The 7,505-nt window shown below is 60.2% G+C and overlaps 1 long non-coding RNA gene across 1 annotated transcript; it reads left to right on the forward strand.

Annotated features, from left to right (window-relative positions):
- The first annotated feature begins 2,065 nt into the window (after nt 1-2,065).
- Nucleotides 2,066-6,008, forward strand: LOC109388340 (uncharacterized). The gene is made up of 2 exons (XR_002125190.1): nt 2,066-2,433; nt 4,886-6,008. It is a non-coding gene; the product is annotated as an uncharacterized LOC109388340 (long non-coding RNA).
- The last annotated feature ends 1,497 nt before the right edge of the window (nt 6,009-7,505 follow it).

A 7,505-nucleotide genomic window follows, 5' to 3' on the forward strand; every position in this document is an offset into this window, starting at 1 on the left:
CCCGGGCCTCCGCCGCCGGCCAGGGGGGTCCCCGGACGGTCAGACCCGTGGAGGCGCGGGTCCTGCCCGGCCGGGTGGTCGCTTCACTCATCCATCCGGAGCCGGACGCACTGCGCTCCGGGGGCACAGCCTGGGGGGGCCTCGCATCCGCGGCGGGACAGGGAGCGCCCACGAGGCAGCAGAAGCCCTTTGAAGGTGAAGGTCAGGCCGGAGGAGGGCGGGCTCAGGGGGGACTTGAGAGGTCACATGACCCCTCGGCACGAGGAGGTCGGGACAGACCCTCCCAGGTAGAGGGGTGCTCAGAGGACGGAGGCAGGAAATGCAGCACCCCCGAGATCCAGGCGCCGCCCTCCGGCTCTCAGCCTCCGGGTCCCCCGGGTGGATTTGGGGAGAGGGCTGCGTGCTCTTCAAGACCCTCCTGGAAACACATGCCTGTCTGCAGAACGAGAAGCGCCCTCCCACGCAGAAGAACAGTTGCCCCAACACCCTAACCTGTGGACCACGGAGCCCGGTTGGAAGAAGGCGTCTGCGGGACAGCTCCCCGGCCAACTTCCTGCAGACGAGGGACAGAGACTGTGTCTGCTGCCTGCACCAAACGCTCTTACAGCCACACCTGAGGATGCTGGGGGCTTGGAGCGTGTGACCAGGAGCCACCCTGACTCAGGAATGTGACAGCCAAACTCGCAGTGGCCCTGGGGTGGCCCTACCTGTGCTGCCCACGCAGGGAGCAGGGAAAGCCACCGGAAACGGCTCCTTTACGAGTGGCCTTCAGAAGGCGTGAGGCCCCCGATGCAAAGCCGGCCCAGGGAGGGGACACGCAGTGGACGCCTTCGCTCATCGTGAGGACTGGGACCCAGCCCCTCTCAGATTCAGTCCCACCAGGCACCTCCTTGCAAAGACTAGAGCCACCCTGCTGTGCCCCAGGGGTAGTTCTTTCTCAGGACGTCCAAAGCACGTGACTCACCCTCGTGGAGCTGGACACCCACTCCCTGAGGCACATGCCTCCTGAGCTCGGGGCCACAGGCCTCAGAGAGCCCAACAGATGCTGTTTCTCCTGCTTCCAGGGAGCCCTCTGCCCAAGAGGCTGCTGCAGGAGGCTGGGCTCCCAGGAAAGGAGCCGGAAGGGCGGTGGGCGGTCATAGCCAGCTGACCCCTCAGTGGCGGTAAGGCCAGTACTATTACTGTCCCCTCTTTATTGATAGGGAAACAGGCTAAAATCCTAGGTAACTTGCCCAAAGTCTCCTAGCTGGTCAGCGACAGAACACAGGACCCAGGACCGTAGGCCAACAAGCTCCCGTTACGGTCTCTGGAGCTGCCAGCCGCCCATCCGCCCGCACAGCTGTGCTGACGCATCCTTGTGCTGAAGCCTCTCTCCCACTAGACCCGGAGCCAACCTCGCCCATCTATCTGGCTGGCATCAAAGAGCCTATCACAACGTCCAGGTCCACCTGGCTGAACAACTAAGTGAACTTGAATTTCACCAGGTGTTAGACGGATACGTTTGCCCAAGAAAGATCTCACAACTTGGAAGCTGGGGCTCTTCATCCCTGCCGGGCAGCTGCTCCTAAAATCTACCCTCCGGATGCCCGGGCAGCCTGCTGCCCCCTGCTGGGCTGGCTGGGGCCCCACCACGCTGCTGTTTCTGAGACCACAGCGTCTCGGATGCCCATTTATGCAGGTCCCTAGAGGGGGAGGCCGGATGGGCCCTGTGTTTGTCGTGCGTCCTCTGTCAGCTCCGTGCGGCTGCTTCCCGGAATCCCCACCCAGAGGGCCCAGGGCCTCCCCACTTCATAAGCCGCAACTATGAGTTTCCAAGAGTTTAAACAAAAACAGGGCATACGGCAATTATCTGAAAAAGGGAGAGCACATTTTTTCCATCGTTACCCACCCCAAAATACCTCAAATCTGAAAACAAAAGTCTCAAACCAATTTAGCTGAGAGAAAGCAGCCCATATGTCCCAGCACTCCGGGCAGGGGAGGGGAGGGGAGGCAGGAAGTTCCTGCTTCTGCACCCCCCCCAAGACAGACAGACAGACATACATACACACACACTCACAGTCACACACACACACACACACACACACACACACACACAGACACACACGCACTCACGGCCTCTCCCGCAGCCTCACTCCTGTTCCTCTCATCCAGCAGTTATGAAAGAACTTTTTGGAAGCTTGTCATTGCCATAAATATGGTCTTGGCGATGACCAAAGTCTGGTAATTTTATATCCTTAGATCAAAGAAGTATGTGGGCAATGACTTGGGTGTTTTTCTTACTTTTTATTTTCTTGCACTGAAAATTATTTTCCAAAGAGCCGCTGAAAGGGCAGCAGGAAACATGATCCGAGATGTCGTTCCCTGGCCCCACGACGCTGCAAGCAGCCTGTGGAGTGGGAGGAGCATGAGCCCACGCCTGCGATGTCCCCGAAGGTACCAAGTCCCTTGACATCTCCCAGGAACTCTGTCCTGTCTCTTCTCTTCCCAAATATGCAAATCACACCTCACCTTTCTGTATCCCAGAACCTTTCAGGAATCAGTCAGGCCTTGGCTCCCTCTCCCCTAAATGCACAGCAACCCCTGCAGAGTGGGCCTGGGTGTCCACTGCCCAGACACAGCTGAACTCGGGGCCGCTGGTGCGGTCCTGGGAAGTGGGCTGCTGGAGGTGACCGGCTCACACCTGGAGAAGTGGAAAGAAGGCTGGAGAGCCGGAGAGCCGGAGCTGTTCTGGGCCTCAGAGCCCTTCCCGCCTTTCTGGCCCGGTGCTTCACACCCTCTGCCTGCTTCCAAGCGTCAGACCCAAGTTCCCCAGCGTCCTGAGCAATGACAGCATTTTCTGCTGACAAAGGGGTCTGCTCCTCTCCCTCTCTCTCTCTCTCTCTCTCTCTCTCGCTCGCTCGCTCTCTCTCTCTCTCTCGCTCTCGCTCTCGCTCTCTCGCTCTCGTGCTCTCTCTCCCTCTCCACAGGTTCCAGGAATTATTCATAAAATCACACTAGTTTACAAAGGGTGAGCCAACATAAGGTCCCTTCTGAACGTAGCCTCCTCTGGCAGTGAGATGTATGGCTGCTGTTTACAAAATGCACCTGCAGCCTCACAGGAACGCACCTGCTGCTGGTTGGAGGGCTCACCCACCCCAGGCTGGCCTCCAGGTGCAGGACACCGTCCGTCAGGGCCTGGACGGGTAGTGCTGGGACCTGCTCCCAGACGCTGGTGGGACTTCCTGAACCCAGGCTGCGTGCTTCCTGTTGGTTTCGGTTCTGAAGGTGGAGAGCGTCCCTGTGCTGGTCCCTGTCCTAGGCAAGTGGACCGACTCGCAGTAAAGGCCAGGTGGTCTCGCCCTGCCTTGACCCAGGTGTCTCCGCAGAGCCGGGGGCCCTGCGCTCCCTAACTGGCCACGGCGTGTTTTCATGCTCATGGGCCTGTGTCTTCTCCTGGGACCACAGCCTGGATTTGAAATCCAAGAGTAGCCAGTTGTTTGCTGTGTGGCTTTGGCTAACTAATTAACTCCTCTGTGCCTCTGCTGCTTTTCCTGTAAAGACTGGAGATGAGAATAGAGCCAACCCCATGGGACCGTTGTGAGTGCCCGCCGGTCAGCCAGCACCTGCTGGGTGCTCCGTGAACAACAGTGCCCGGCACTCGGTGGGACGCTGGCTCCCCAGGGCCGACCGGACCCGGAATACGACGCCCCCTCAGTTAGGGGGGCCAAGAGGCCATTACCGCAGGCTCCATCTCCCCAAAGGAGGCGGCCTGACTTCGTGTGGCCTGAGCCTCCTCACGCGGCCCCTCTTCCCAGATGATGGAAAAGCCTCCCTCCAGCCGGAGGGGCGAATTCCAGACCTGCAGCTCCTCAAAGTCACCCTGGGGGAGGGGAGGCTGAGCGGGCAGATTCCTGAGCCCGGAGCTCGGAATTCCAGGGCTGGGTCCAGGAATGTGCTGAAAAAAAGGTCTGCCTGTTTTTGTCATTACGCCTCTGAAAGGGTGTGCAGCCACTGGCGGGCAGGGCTTTTCACCTGGAGCTTTAGGAAGCGCCCCCTTTCTACTGCATGGGGGAGGGGGGGGGCCTGTCGACTGTAAACTAGCTCAAGCGTTTAGATGGCGTGTTCCCAGCAGTTGGGAGGGAGAGCTCAGGCCTGGCCTGCCGGGTTCTGGCTGAGCTCACCGCTGCCCCCCAGGAACGGCTGCCTGATTCATGAAGGCGCTGGAGGGGTGGGAGCGACCCCATGGCCACCGCAGGCCATTTCACAGCCTGAGACCAAGCTGGACGCTGAACGAAAGACCGTGTGTTGGTTTTCACAAAAGAGGTCTTGAAAGAGCTGCAGTGAACACCCGCTCCTCCCACCCCATAGGGCAGAAGAATGTCCCCAGCGTGTGTCCCTCCTCCAGCCCTCCAGGAAGTCGGATCTGGTGTCCAGGCTGCCCCATGAGCACCCATGTGTCACTCCCCTCACCCCCGGGTCTCTGCAGCGGCCCTCAGTCCCCTGAGGGAATCCCTGGGCTGGCTTCCTCAGAGTCTGCCAAACAGCACCCCGAAACCCTAGGCCCCCCAGGGTGGACCCCGAGAAACCCCAGCTGTTGTCCCCATTTCACATGGGGCAAAACTGCAACTCAGAGAAGGTGGGTTGGCACCCAGCCCCCGGCCTGCCTGTCCGTCCAGGGGCACCGTGGCCTCCCCGTGACTGAAACTGGACGCAGCCACTGCACGTGAGGGCTTCGCAGAATTTTCTCAGCAGGAGAAGGTGTTGCTCAAACTATCTAAACCTATGCAGAAAAGACACGCTTTCATCTAGAAACACGCGCTCGGGAGAAACGATGGCGGAAGGGAAGGCCCTAACAGCTTACGCCGGGCGGTGAGATTGCTGACACTTAACCTCACGTTTTCTACAGTTTTCCAGTAGTCCACCATGGGCTTGTGGTGCTTTCGCAATGTGAAGAAAACAAGAGACAAACACATGGCATCTGCAGTACTTCCGAAGGCCGTGTGTGGGCAGCTTTGGGCCCCGTTCGCTCTGGGGCCTCTCTGTGGGTCAGAGCGGGGGCCTGGGTGTTGCGGTCCAGCCCGGACCATGACTGGATTACATGTGGGCACTTGCCAGCAAACGCCGAGTTCACGTCTCCGAAAAGTGTGCTGTGAGGTAGCTCCTTCAGCCTGGTCAGCCACGTGGCTGCAAGGCCAGAATCCTTCCAAACAGCGCGGGAAGCCCCAAACGCCAACCTGGATGCCAGCCTCTCGGTAGAGAGCTTGCCCGCATCGCTCTCTGGGTGAACCTTCCAATTTGTTCACACTGCTCAGTCTACAAGCTCTGCCGTCAAGGGAGAGCCTTCTCCGTGTCATCAAGGAAGTCGGGGTACGGACCCCCTAGGGTGTGGTCGCCATGACTGGAGAAGTGCCGTTTGTCACAGTAATAAACTGCTCAAGATGGCAGTGACTCACTCGGGCTGTAAGGAAGCAAACAGCCGTGTGCTGTAGGAAGTGGCATTCTGACAGCCGGGCCTCTGGACCCCACCGGCCGCCATCAGGGAGCCCTGGGCCCCACGTCCCACCCAGGGGCCGCACACGCAGCCTCCTGCCTTAAAGTGACCGACAATGACTGAGGCCGGCTGCGTTTCCAACGCGTCACATGTGCTTGAGGAGGAAGCCCGGTGGCACAGGCAGGTCACACACTCGACGGCTCCTCAGCACTCTGGGAAAAGTTCACGCTCACGTGAGGACTCAGCGTTGTCAGGATGGCCGTGGCCGTCGGCTGCTGAGTAAGCGAGCCGGCCCGACACGCGGCGCTGGCACAGTCACGTCCGTTCGGGGCTGAGTGGCCCAGCCTGGCGACTGTCACTCAGTCCCTGGTGTCGGGGGTCAGGCTCTATGTGCTCACAAGAGCCACTGATCAATTTTCAGGTGTTTTGCCAGCGGGTTGGTAAACAGAGGCATCATGAAACATTAAGTTATAAGTTTCGTTAAATACATCGTGTGTAAGCCAGCCGCAATACATCCTCGGACCCTGTCACTTCCCAACTGTTGTGCTTGGCCTCACGTTACTTGTGCTCCTGGGGAGGCTCCCGTCCGTTTGCCTGTCTGGGGAGGTTCCGTGCGGCGGCGAGCTCAGGCACGTCCTCCCACCCTCCTGTCCAGCCCCATCCTGCTGGTGGCTTCACTCCAGCCACGGTGGGGACATGTATGCACAGAAATCGGCCAGCGCTGCCCATCAGCGTGCTAATTTCCCCAGAGGGCCTGCCGCTGGGTTTAGCAGCACCCCGGCCACGGCGGGAGGATGGGGGTTGTGTGATCAGCCCGAGGGGTGCTCGGCTTGGAGCAGCCGCCTGTGGCCCGCGCCCCCCACTCCGTGGGGTTCAGCGAACGCCCACTTTCCCTCCACCACATCCAGCGTCCCGTGCTCAGCCCAGCTGCTGTGAGAACAGCCCGGGGCGCCTGCTGCCCTGCTCCCCACGGGGAGCTCCATGGGAACCTGGGAGGCTGGCGGCCCCAGGACTGGGGACCCTCCCATCGCGTTGTGGGACCGCCCTCCGCGGGCCTCTTCCAGTCACAGACACGCACGCCACAGCTTCAGGCTTCAGCCTTCACCCGACAGTGGCCAAAGGCCACAGAAGGGCACCAGCCGTGTCCCACACTTGGTCACATGTTCAGAATGAGGAATCGGACCCGGAGCCCCGAGCGAACTGACCTCCTCCTCCTGGCCAGGGCCTTGCACGCACCCCTCCCGAAGCAACCACTGCCAAGGCCAGGGACCCACGACTGAGGTCACCCAGAGGCCTTGCTGGGGCACAGGGAGCCCCAGTCACCCTGAGCTTTCAGCTACGGGTTCCCAAACAAAACCTGCCTCCTTGGAGGAAGGGGGCAGGGCTGTGGGGCCTGGGGCAGCGGAGCCAGCCAGGTCTGTGGGGCCAGATGGGCACTGCAGGAAGCCTTGGCCTCCACCGGGGAAGCCGGCCAGTACCCCAAGGAGGCAACAGTGGGGAGCAGGACTTGAAGGGGCAGACACATTTATTTCCTACAGGGCTGAGTAATTGGGGGGGCGGGGCGGGGGGTGGGGAGGACACGGGCTGCACAGAGAAGGTTATCAGGGCAGGAGGCAGATAGGCAGGGCCTGGCCCCAGACCGCGTGGTGCTGCGCCAGCTCAGCTCCGTTCCCAGCGGAAGTCGCTTCCCCTTTCTCTCTCTCTCTCTCTCTCTCCCTCTCTCCCTCTCTCCTCTTTTTAAAAATCTTTCAGTTCTACTATTGTACGGGTGCCAACCCTCCGCGGGAGGAATGTTATGCTCGCTCTTTTCAGCGCTGGAAATCCATCAGACGGAGACCCTGCAGCTCTCGCTCTCTCTCAGACTTGTAGCGTTTTACTTGTTGCTGTTGTTTTTTGAGTGTCCGGTTTTTTTTTACAGATGATGTGAATAAGAGGCTGAGAGCAGATCTGAGGGGATTCGTATGCCTCGCTCCATCGCTGCAGAAGCCGGAAGCGCAGGGCTGCATGAGACCAGGACTGGGGGCGGGGTGGGGGC

Source organism: Hipposideros armiger, unplaced genomic scaffold (assembly GCF_001890085.2).
Source record: "Hipposideros armiger isolate ML-2016 unplaced genomic scaffold, ASM189008v1 scaffold_191, whole genome shotgun sequence".
NCBI classification, from domain to species: Eukaryota; Metazoa; Chordata; class Mammalia; order Chiroptera; family Hipposideridae; genus Hipposideros; species Hipposideros armiger.